The 12,916-nt window shown below is 47.9% G+C and overlaps 1 protein-coding gene across 1 annotated transcript in view; it reads right to left on the bottom strand.

Annotated features, from left to right (window-relative positions):
• The window catches only part of Syne2 (spectrin repeat containing nuclear envelope protein 2), a 294,128-nt gene extending 281,549 nt beyond the window's left edge, over window positions 1-12,579 (bottom strand). Inside the window, exon 1 of the mRNA XM_026779484.1 lies at window positions 12,462-12,579. The gene's annotated coding sequence lies outside the window, so the exon portion shown is untranslated. The remainder of the gene's footprint in view (window positions 1-12,461) is intronic.
• Between the last annotated feature and the right edge of the window lie 337 nt (window positions 12,580-12,916).

The raw sequence follows: 12,916 nt of genomic DNA, 5'->3' as shown, positions 1-12,916 counted from the left end.
GGAAGGAAGGAAGGAAGGAAGGAAGGAAGGAAGGAAGGAAGGAAGGAAGGAAGGAAGGAAGGAAAAAAAGAGTTTGCAAAAGTTCAGCTGCACAGTAAATTTGAAAGCTTTGCCTGGACTACAGGAGATGCGATGTTGTCATTAAAACAAAGCAAAACAGGAAAAAGGAGAAAGGCAGCGGCGTTTATCTCTACCTCTGCTGCCTGACTGCCTACTTGATAAGACCACTGCCATGCCTTCCCCAGCACAGCGGACTATAAAACCATAAACCCTCCTTTCCTTAAACTGCTGTGGTCGGCTTTCTGTCACAGCACTAATGCCTGTCACAGTTACTGCGCTGTTACCGGCATTACTCAGTAGTACTCATAAACCCTATCAGGACCCCATCCCTTAACTTCAGCTTTCCTCGGCTCGTGTAAGGTACTCTGAGTATTACAGCCACATGGGCCAGAGCCGGAACTTGAGCCAACTTCAGGCTGACTTCAGGGACCATGTTCTCAACTCTGTTGCACCAGAGTTCCTAAACTTCACTCTTCCCAGACCAAGAATGACACACGGGAGCAGAGCTCAACAGGAAGACCCCAGGAAATCATGTTTGACCCAGGTGTATCCACAGATAAACTGGCAGCATCCAGTATTCGTTCCTTTCTCTCCTTTTCTGACTCCCACCCACCCAGTTCCCCCAAAATGCAACTCCAACAAAAATGACTTAAGAAATTTGGACGGGGAAAGTGTTTACTCCTTCATTCTTTGCAGTATACACAGTACAAGTTTACAAGGCTCCGCAGGCATGTTTGTAGATCCTGAAAGAGTATGCCAGGTCATTTCAAAACACGTTTTCCCTGCCCAGACCTGAAATCAGCAGCAGTTGCTAAGAAAACACATAGCCAACCGTGAGACAACGAGATGACTCAGAGCCGAGCCGGCTCACCCTCTGACTCCCAGGAAGAGCACCCACAAAGAACCTTCGTCACTCCACCAAGGCTGCTGGTGATGAACAGCCAGGAGTGTCTGTACACGCAGGCCAGAAGGGAAGACCCTCCATTCTTGAGGAAACATCTTTTACAAAATGAATTATTACCCAACAGAATTAAAGTTTCCCCACAATGAGCAAACAAGCACTAAGACCTCAAAAGTGGCAACCTTGATTTTACACCCTTGTTTATGTCCTTATATCTTAAGAGGGGAAACTTCTCCTACCGCCAAATGTGTGACTATGAAGAATGTTCTGGCAATAGAAAGCCAAGAACCCATTTTCACTGCCAACATGGAAGTGCAAGTAATAAACACACATTTCACTTTTAATGAGCAGAATTTATTGTCACGACTCCTTTTCAGCTTTGTCTTTCCTTTCAGAGTCACCAATCCGAACTTTCCCCCCTCTAGGTTTTCCAAGACACGGTTTCCTTGGCAGCTCTGGCTGTCCTGGAACTAGCTCTGAATTAGCCTTGAACTCAGAGATCCACCTGCCTCTGCCTCCAATGAGTACTGGGATTAAAGGCGTGTGCTACCACTGCCTGGTTACCAACTCAAACTTTTCAACTAACCATTTTGCCATGAATTCGTGTGCCCAACACTCCCTTTCCATGATGCCTACAACACAGTTGTTACAGTTTATCGACCTTTGGGGTCCTGTGTTTCTGTATCCATTTGTACAGCCCAGGGGGATGCTCAAGAACAGCTTCCAATGTACATCCACACACCCACAGATAACTGGATTGGACATTGTTTGAGGCTCTTGAGGCTTGAGAGACAAACCTGAAACTGATCATGTGACCTGTAGCTGGCACTGATCCTTAGTGAGCAGCATTTTTAAGTGAAAATTAGCTAACTCCTGTGGCATGAGCCCTTAATTAATGACTCATGACGAAGCAGCTAAACATGCATATCTCAGTCAGAGGTGATAAAAATCAGCCTTCCCTCCTGATACCACTCGACTCCTGAGCCTGAGAAAAACAGGCAGAGTCTGTGTAAATCAGTTCTGCCCTCTCTCTGCAAAACTCAATGACTCAGGGGCTGAGCTTTGGCAAACCATGCTATTCTGACCTTGAAGGAAAAACTGCACAGAGCACACTAAGACTAGTGTGGGTGTTGTTGTTGTTGTTGTTATTGTTGTTGTTTTGTTTTTCCTTTTGGTTCTGAAGCTAGAGCCCAGGCCTCCCACGTGGCAAGCACAGATCCACCAGTGCGTTACCGCCTCGGCCCCAATGAGGCAACAGAACTGTCAAATGAGTAAGGAGCCATCTTCACTGTCACGTAAAAGTCTGCCCCTCCAAACCATCAAAACCATCTCACACTTACTTCTCCCAAAAACCTGCCTCTCAAATTCAAAGTGCCCCTGCAAGCACACTTCTCTCTTAAACACAGAGGTATTAGCCATCATATTATTCTGCAATGTGAGCTGTAAATATAATGTACAAGATGTTAATGCAATAAGGCTGCGCAGAAAATCTTCAGACACTCACAGTAAGAGCAAGCCCGCTTATTTGCAATGACTTTATGCAGACCAGCACACACAGATATACATGGCCACACCGGTTGTCTTTGGGTCATCTTCTGTACGAAAGAACTCTAGAGAAATTAATCTACAGTTCATGCAATTCAGCCTCAAATTTGTCTCAGGCAGGGCTGGAGAGATGGCTCAGTGGTTAAGAGCACTGTCTGCTCTTCCAGAGGTCCTGAGTTCAATTCCCAGCAACCACATGGTGGTTCACAACCATCTGTAATGAGATCTAGCGCCCTCCTCTGGCGGGTGGGCATATGTGGAGGCAGAATGTTGTATACATAATAAATAAATAAATCTTTAAAAAAAAAAAATTTGTCTCAGGCACCTTCATAACCGAACAACATAAAATCCAGTTTCCTGTGGGTGAAATCATAGGACACATAGAATTTATCTCAAATCTCACCAGCGTCTGGAAAATGGTGAGGATGAAGATGGTAAGTTTGGTCATCATTAGTAGCACAGTGGTTACAGTGGCGTCCAGTCACTGTTACCTCTGCTTTGCTTCAAAAATCAATTTATTACTGTTCTAGGATCAGGCACAATTTTTATCACTTTTGAATTTTCATTTCACCTATGTTATAGGTGAAATTGGGGAGGTGGTTGAGAGTTTGGTTGTCGTCCCTGGGATTTATTTACTATGCTCGTGGGCATGTGTGGGCATGTGCATGCCATGGTGCACACGTGGAATTCAGGGGACAACTTTCAAGGGTCAGTTCTCAAGTACAGGTGAGCTCCAGGGCGCACACCCAGCTCATCAGGCTTGCTGCCAAGTGCCCTTGCTCTCCGGGCCTTTAATTATTTGCTATTTATTTACTTACTTACTTGCTTCCTTACTTATTGTTGAGATACTGTCTCCTGTGGCACAGGCTGACCTCGAACTCACTTTGCAGCCAGAATGACTTAGAGCTGTGATCCTCCTGCCTCCACCTTCTAAGTGCCAATATGACAGGTATGGTTCCACATATCTGTCCTATGCAATGGTAAGGATTGAACCAAGGGCTTTGGGCACTGCAATGTTAGACAAGAATGTCACCAACCAAGTCATCATACCCCTAACCCCTAGTCCTTCCAAGTGCTGGGATTACAAGCACAGGTCACCTTGCCCAGACTACAATTAGGGTTTTCTACATGGCAAGTCCTCTGTTCCACCTAGTGTTCCCACGTATACTAGGGACAAACGCTACACTTCTAAACCAAAACTCACAGCATTTAAGAGCTGGGGAAATTTTCATATCCTCTGTTCCTCTGGAACATGCAACAGAATCCTTATTTACAGACAGACTCCTGGCCCACTGTTCAGTGTTTGATTCTATCTATCGACTGACAACTAGGCTACCAAAACTCACTTTTGTCTTCTGTTGTTTTGGTTGGGAGGAAAGCTGAGATGAGGCCTTACATTGTAGCCCTGGTAGGCATGGGATACACTACACAGAACAAGTTGGCCTTGAACTCTTGGCATTCTTTCTGCCTCTGCTTTCTGGGTGCTGGGACAGAATGAACCACCATGACTGACTTTCCAGACTGTACTTGGAGAAATGGCTGCTCCTACTAATTCTAGCTGGCCATGCAGTCACCTTCATTCCACGGACCAACAGTGACCAACCTCACTGCAATGGCGTGCAGGCATCTCTCCTGCTACAGAGCTAGCTAAAAGCAATAGGACCTGATTTCATCTCGGTACCAGAACTAAGCACCAATAGATAACGGCACAATTTGAATACCCGATGTAGAGGAGTTACTCACCCGCTGATACAAACCACAAACGCTGGTGGGACACAAAAGGAGGAGGAAGTCAGCTAGAGCCAGACAAGGGGACAGCACACTCCAAAGGAGCTGAAGAACCGCATCTCCCCTTGCAGTCCCATCAAACACAAACTTGAAAACAAGAGCTTGAAGCTGACTTTTGTGAAGCGTGTTTCTCTGGCCTGGGGACTAGAAGTGGATGCTTTTCAACTCGCACACCACCAGGGAGAAATACTTTCAAACACAGCATTCAGAACTTCTCAGGGCCCGGTAAATGCCGGCAGCAATTGATTCCTTCTCCCCACTCACCTCTCTCCTCCTGATGCTGTGCACCAGGCAGACTTGACTGTGTGCAGCCCAAGTCCAGTGGTTATACTTGTCTGATGCTCTGGAGCTTTCTAGTGGCTCTGTGGCTACAACTGTCGGTGACACATCAGTCAGCCCAGTTTAAGATGATTTACAGTGCTGGGTGTGGCAAGACACACTTGGAAATCTGGCACTTGGGAGGCACTGGTAGGAGAATGGCAAGTTCAAGGCCAACCTAGTTTACTTAGTAAGTTTCAGGCCAGTCAAGACTTCAAAAAGACCCTCAGGTTCAAAAAGAGGGGGAAGGTGGGGCAGTTGTTTGCTTTGCTGATAGCGCTGACCGCCAGCACAGAACTTTAATCCCAGTACTCAGAAGGTGGAGGGAAAGCAATCAGGAGTTCAAGGTCATCCTTGACTAGCAGGTTGGAATTAGTCTAGGCTACGTGAAGCCCTGTCTCTGATTTCTGACCTTCATTTCTTTTTTTCAAGATTTATTTAACTTTATCAACTAGATTATATTTAAGAACCCAATCACCTAAATAAAAATTCTTTCTTCATTTTTTTTCACCTAATGAAGTAGTAAAATAAAGACCATAACCACCTGGTATACCACTGTATAAGTGAATGAATACATGGTTTTCTTATTATTTACATCTCAACAAAGAGCAATAACCTACTCGAGAAACAAAAGCGCAGAGAATGGGCTTTAGAAGAGATGAGAAGTAGAGGAAGAAGGGAGGTGCCAAGACCAAAGCAGAAGATGCTGGGTGCTGACTCAAGCCCACAGTCCCAGCACTCAGGAGGCAGAAGCAGAAGCGGGCTACAAGTTCAAGGCCAACCTAGTGGAAGTATCAAGACACTGTGAGGAGGGGCTGGTGGGGGGGGGGGAGGAAGGGGAGAGGAGGAGGAAGGGGGTGGAGGGAGAGAAGGGGGAGCACAGCACCCTGCGGTTTTCATAAGCCACAGGAAGTGGTGTAAGGCTACTTTCAGAGACACTGTGATATGCTGCAATCATTATTCAAAGCCTAAGAATGACAGCCAACAGCCAGATACAGAGAAAAAATAGAATTTTTAAAAATTCTTGGGCCAGTGAGATGGCTCAACAGGAAAGACCCTTGCCACCAAACCCGACCACGAGTTCAGTCCTGGGATCCTTATGGTGGAAGGAGGGAACGGGTTCCCACAACTGCTCCTCTGACCTCACCACATATATGCCACGGCACAAATATGTGTCACGTATATATACATTAAAATTTTCTAAGGAAAGAAAATTTAAAAAGGAGGGATGAGGGAATCAATTAAAGAGACACAAAGAAGAACACTGGAGGGCGGCTTCCCTGAGCCCCAGCTCCTCCACAGCTCTGCTAAACGATGCCCTGTCGGGGAGTCCCACCAACCGCTAGCCACGCCAAGGTTCTCCTGACCTCCAGGCCCTAGATGCGGTTCGCAAACACTCCTGACCCCTAAAGGCCATCTTCAGACACTGCTTCAACAGTCAACAAGTACAGCAGGGATGGAGTGGGCTTCCCTTCACACTTCATGCTCAAAGCAAAAAGAAAGTTCATGGGCCTAAGTGAACAACCACAGCTGTAAAATTCTTTTAGGACCAAAAAACAAAACAAACAAAAAAACTCTGTAAGCAGATTTTTCTAGAGATAATACCAGAAGTACAGTTCATGAAGAATAAATCGATAAATCAGAAGGAAACCCAGAAAGGTAACGAACAGCTGAGACAACACACAACACTGTTGTGGCTTCACTGTGTCTCCTCCAAACTGACAAAGTTTAACATCATCCCTCCAGCATGAACAGGTGGGACCTTTAAGAGGCAACAAAGTCAGAAGAGTTCTCATCCCACAAGAGGGGATTACCGATGTCATGGCGCATCTGTCCCTACTGGCCTTGCCCTCCCCTTGCAGGATGATGCACCAGGAAGGTCTTCTAAGGCACTGGCCTTCTGGGAAAGCTTTGTGTACTAAGCTTTCCAGTACGGTGTGTTCTGTTACAGCAGTGCAAAAGTAGGTACCTGATAAAGGACTTAGGGTATGAATATGCAAAGAATCCTGAGAACACAAGGGGGAAAAGGCAAGAAAAGTACCGTGGTGCCTAATAAAAAAATGATAACTATAAAAAGCATTTTCATTACAAAGGGCGAGAGGGATGGTAAAGGCACTTACCACCAAGCTCGACAACCTGAGTTGGATCCCTGAACTCATGAAAAGGTGGAAGAATAGAACCAGTTATATGGAGTTATGCTCTGCACCCCCACACGAGTTATGGCACTAACCCCCCCCACACACACACACGCATCATATACAATAACAATAATACAAATAATAAAAGCTCTTTAAAACATTAGATATCACATTTGAAAACATGTTTTTATTCATGAAGGCTGAGAGGTGGCTGAAAGCACCTGTCTCACAAGCCAGTGCTGACCTGAGTTCAATCCCCAGAGCCCCCAAAAACCTGGAAACTGTGTTCTGCATCTGTAATCCCAACACTCCTACAACAAGATGAGAAGAGAGCCAGGAGAATTTCTTAGAAGCCCTCGGATCTGCTAGGCTGGAGTGCTCAACACAGCAGAAACAAGACAAACCCTATTGTAGGTGAGAGGTTATGCTCTTTCTAGATTCTTACCCTAAATTGCTTTTGCTTTCCGGGGGTACAATGTTTGTCTGATATCGAGGCAGAAGGGGCACGACACATAACACAGGTGTGCCTGCACTCACACTCATCATACACACATATGCACATCCTCACTACAATAAAATCTTAGTGTACAAACACTACGGATATAACCACATGAGTCAATCTCAGGATAATTACGCTAACTGAAAGAAGCCAAGGCAAAGAAAAAAAGAGATAATATTCAATCCCGTTATAAAACTTCAGATCCACTGAGTCCCAGTTTTCAGCAATCGTGTGGAAAGGGGGCGTGGAGAGCAAGGGAGGCCAGAGGAGAGATAGTTTCACGCATCTGCATTTGAGTCAAAGCCATATAAAGCCAACCATGGTGGTACAAGGCTGTCGGCCTAGATATTCGGGAAACTGAGGCAGCAGGCTCACTTGAGCCCAGGACTTTGAGACCAACCTGAGCAACATAATGAGACATCTATCTGAGCCCCTCCAAAATGATTAAAATGTGTAAATACTGGGGGGCTGGAGAGATGGCTCAACAGTTTAGAGGACTTGCTGTTCTGCCCTCGGATCCAAGGTCAGTTCCTGTCCCAACCACCTGTAACCCTGGTTCTAGGCATCCAGTGCCCTCTTCTGGCACCAGAATTCATGTGCATGAGTGTACGTGCGTGTGTGCGCACACACATACATACACACTCCTAATCAAAAATAAAAATCCTTTTAAAAAGAAAAAGGAAACTTAAATATTGGCATTCTAAGAAAGCAAAAGGCAACTTAAGAATCCAAAAAGAATATAACCTAAAACCTACAAGTTTATGAAGACTCACAGGCATCAAACAATAGTGATTTCACACTACCTCAGATACAATCGTTTACTTTGTGAAAAGAGAAAAGGGAATATTTGACACAAGCCATTGTTCTAGTAAAAGCAAAGGTCCTTCTCCTCTCTCCCAGCCCCCATTGTGTGTGTGTGTGTGTATGTGCGTGCGTGTGCGCGCACACGCTGGGACAGCTCACATACATTAGACATGGTCTTTAGGTCTTTAGCACTGAGTCACACTCCCAAGCCTGCTTGAAATTTTTGGTTGGGAACCTGGCAGGGGTTTACTTTGTCATGGATTTGGTTTTTTGACTTTTGTAACCAGGTCTCACTTAGACTGGCTATGTAGCCTTGAACTGTCTATACCCTGGCATCGACCACCCATGTGCTATGATTACAGATGTGCACTACCACACCTGGCTCTTGGTTTGCTTTGGGACTGATCACCGTGAAACTTTGGAGAATAAGCTTTTGTATTTCATATCAACTCTTCTTAACGAATAATCCCCGCACCGATGTTCCTCATAACAGTAACAGCAGGAAACATGGTGCCGCTGTTTGTCAGCTGGCCTGGCCTACTCCTAGACAGAATTAAGGGCATCACTCTTCCCACAGCCTCAGGAAGCCCATGGCCTCTGACACTGCCATTGAGTACTGCAGTGGGCCCTCTTCCGACTGGACCAGCCCTCCGATTAGCATATGGAGAAACCTTTCGACTTTGATACAGTAACGAAACATAGTAGCTTACCTCTGACCCCAGGCTCTACCATCCCTAATCTCCCCCAATTCCTAGGTTTTTGAACCATAAAATAGGACTAATAAAAGTACAGACACGGAGTCGTGTGTCTTCTAAGAAGTCCCGGTATGAGCTATACCTAATTACCATTTGTGGCCCCTTCCCCTCCACCTCCCACCGTTTGAGATAGTTTTATGGTTTTACTCTTGCTCAGACAGGCCTCCTACCTCTTCCTCGAAAGCGCTGGGATTATAGGTGTTCACACCACACAGTGCCCATCATTTCTCTCAATGATCCCTTGGTAGTAGAATGCCTAACCACAGTGACCAATAAATCCACAGCATCCATTGCTGCCTGGAAGCCTCGGTACAGAACGGTCCTCTGTAGGCCCCCTCTCAAGCCTGTCTCCTCTTCACAACCTCCCATGCCATCCACAGTGCAGCTACTTTCAAGTCTCAGGACCACTGTCTCCTTCCAGGAGCCCCTGGTTACTCCGCCTCAGCGCTCCATCAATCCCTTCTACTTAACAGTTAAAGGGGACCTGCTGCACACCAGGCACTCTGGATTCCGAACACACAGCAGCGAAGCAGGATTCCATGGTTCACACCTGTAGTCCTAGCACCTGGGAGGTAAGAGGGGGACCATTCAAGATCATCACAACAACCTGGAAAATTCAAGGTCAGCCTGAGCCACCTGAGGTTATTTCAAATATGAGAGGGAGAAGGGAGAGAGAGGGAGAGAAAAAAGAAGGGAGGGAGGGAGGATACAGCTGTAGATGAGATGTCTTAGAGCTTGGGCAGGAGCCTTTAGTATGGGAAGGCAAATTATAAACTAGGGAGTGGTTCATTTACATTAGGCAGTCATAGGTGCTAAGGACACAAAAGTTATGAAGAAAGAATGAGAGTTGCTAGGGCAACTGTGATTTTAAATCTGGGGGTTACTGAGACAACAGCATGGAACAAAGGGTCAGGGGCTACAGGAAGAAAAGCCATGGAGGGACCACATCTCAGGTAGAGCATCATAAATGCAAAAGACCTGTAGCAGCAAGAGAGCTGGTGTGGCCAAGACACCTGGGCAAGGCAAAGAGAGCAGAGGTGAGATCAGGTGGGTAACAGGATGAAGAAGCCAGAAACCAAGAGCTGGTTCTGGGAGGCCCTGGAAGTTCTGTGCCTCTCACAGGGGCTGGGAGGGCATCTAGACGGTTCTGACCCGGAGTAGGAGGTGATCTAAGTTACCTGTGATTCAACTGGACATGGTGTAGCACCCGTTATCCTAGTTACTCTAATCACAGTTAATTGGAAGACAGAGGCAGGAGGATCCCAATCAAATGAAAGGCCAGCTTGGGTCACTTAGCAGCACATTCTGGTCTCAAAATAAAATAGAAAAGGGCTGGGTGTAACTCCGTGGTAGAACATAAAACCCTGGGTTTAATCCCTAGTAAATAAGCAAATAAATACAGAGTGTGTTGCTAGTTTAGTGATACATTTTATTTTCCATCTGTTTTGCCCACTGGGTAAAGGAAGTCACTACAGCTGCCTTGTCCAAACTATATTCCCAACACCTAGCACAATGAATGCATCCTATGTGTTCAATAAACGCTTTCAGATAGCAAGATAATCACATAGCATATATGTGGGTCCAAAATAGCACCTGACCAATGAATATTACTAGTATTACGTGAGTCTCCCAGAGTCCAGCATAGTGATTGGCACATTACAAGAGATTATTTGCATAAATGGATGTTTGTGAAATTACTGAAAAATCTCTACTTAAAGCACATGATGAGTCACGGATGATAAAGGGGAAAAGGGCTTTACATCCCGGTATAGTGACTTAAATAGGACCAACTCCACTTTGAATCTTCCATTAAACGCAGACCTGGTGCTGCTGAGGGCACAAGCCAGCTCAGCCCTCTGTGACTCAGTCCTTTAAACACACGGCAGTATCCAGCAACACCATTAGCCCAAGTCCACTGAAACGCTAATAAAATTTCTAAGTGAGTAAATCTGAACTTTTTCTGAGAGAGAGACTCTTAATATATCAATCGAACTGATCCAAAAATGGTTTAATTTTGGGTTTTTTAAAAATTCAAATAGAAGCGTGTTAAATCATGTGTGATGGCTCACACTAGTAATTCCAGCACCTGGGAAGTGAAGGACGGGTGGGGTGGATACGGAGTTCAAAGCCAGTCTAATTACACAACACATTCAAGGCTAGCCTTGACTACAGAGAGCCTGTATCCAAACAAAACAAATAGAAGCTTTTAAAACTCATATAGGAAAACAAGGACCAAAACCCTTCCATGTTTTTCTCATTTTGACACCACCAGCTTCACCATTAAACTTTATGAGTATTGCACCTGTTCCCACCGTCCGAGTGGGCGGGGAGCTGCGGGGGAGGACACGGCAGACAGGTAGGACCGAGACCACACGGTAGTCACCGCAGGAGAAGCCTTTGGAATTCTTGAGAATTTTCCAGAAAGAAAACTGGGGGCGCAGTCATGCATTGAAGCGTGTAAACACATCAAAAATCCCAGGCCCATAAAAACCGAATGCTCCCTCTCCCATGGTGGCGTTTACTGGTACCAAAGCTGCGAGGAGGCCAGGTATGTTTAACTGTGTCCCCACCCGAACAAGCGATGGAACTATTCGAGCACAGCCACAGAGTTTACCTGCAGCAAGGGCTTTAGAGCGATGGAAACTTTTAGAGAAGTGAAGTTGCTTCAAATCAAACTTTCAAGCATTTTTTAAGCCCCGAAAAGCGCTAAGCGGCCACAGAGACCCTCCCGCTGCTTGTGCACAACCGCGCCTGCTGCCACTCGGCTCCGACGCTCTCTTCCACTAGGGGAGGAGAAAACAACTTTCGGAAATAAGGCGCGTCCACAAAGGCAAGTGTTACACTGGACTTCTCCACCTTCACCTAATGAAGCGGTTCCTGTGGCCAGCAGCCTTGAACACAAATCCATTGCCCCCACCCCGCCCCGGGCGCCTTTTCAGACTTCAAGAGAGAGACCTAAAGAGGACCAGGTGCTATGGTCGGACCCTAAAGGCAATAGCAGAGACAACAAAGACCGCAAGCGATCAAAATGCAATTATAATCCCCGCGGTCCCAGCGCCCCCTCTCCGCTCCGAGGAGGCTCAGAGCCGCCTCGCCCGCCCCTTCTCCTCCAGTGTGTCCGTTTCAAAGGCGGAGCGCCCCGGCCTCAGATTCTTCGGTTCCCCGAGACTAGCCTCCCATCGCCTATGGTTTTGCAATCTCTGCGCCGCAGCTCCAGCGTTCTATCTCACACCCCGTTCAAAATCTTTCCCGCCCAGGCGTGACGCGAGGAATGCAAACAATCGGACGAGCGCGCCCGCCTGGGCCGGGCTGGGGAAACGGTGGGGAGCCCCGGGACCAAGCCGGGTGCACCCGCGGGCCGGGCCCGGAGGTGACACAAAGAAGCCGGGGACACCAACGCCAACCGCCGGCGCTCGCCGCGATCCCCGGGGTGCCCCGCCCGCCGCTAAGTTTTTAGCGCCCGAGAGCCCCGCTGTCCCCGCCCGGCGAAGTTTCCCGCGGCCCGGCTGGGAGCCCCGCATCCGGAGGCTCTTGTGGGCCCCCGAGCTCCCCGCCCGAATCGGACAACCCGCTGGGCTCACGCCCGCCCCTTCCCCGCCCTCCCGCTCCCAAAGGGCGCTTTGGGGTGCGGGGGAGCCCCCGGCCGCGCTCACCGATATCTGCCCAGCCGGGAGGCGAGGACTCGGGTTGGGCCCACCCTGATCTACGCCCGGCTCGCCTTGCTGCCTCGATGGCGCCCCTCGATCGGTCTCCCGCTCGCTCTTCCGTGCGGCCGAAGGCTAGCAGCGCAGCCGAGCGCGCTCCGCTGTGGACTGCAGGCTGCAGACCACGCCCCGCGCCTCCCGGCCTGCCCAGTCCCGCGCTCGCCGCCGCCCGAGCAGCGCGCTGTGGGCGGAGCCGCCTGCCCGCGGCCACCGCAACTTTCTCTCCGCCTTAGAGACCCTTGCAGGTGGCTGAAATGATGCACTAACTCCGAAGGCAGGTTCACGATCCTCGCCCTCAGCACCTACCCGCAGCTGGAGACAAAGGGGAAGCAGACTCTCACCGAACGTTCACTTTTCAAGCGGGTTTCCCTCCTTCACGGCGGGTGGATGCCTGGATCAGCAAA

The sequence above is a fragment of the Microtus ochrogaster genome, chromosome 1 (genome assembly GCF_000317375.1).
Source record: "Microtus ochrogaster isolate Prairie Vole_2 chromosome 1, MicOch1.0, whole genome shotgun sequence".
NCBI lineage: Eukaryota > Metazoa > Chordata > Mammalia > Rodentia > Cricetidae > Microtus > Microtus ochrogaster.
The sequence above is the reverse complement of the archived record's forward strand: the minus strand, read 5'-3'. Positions and strand labels throughout refer to the sequence as shown.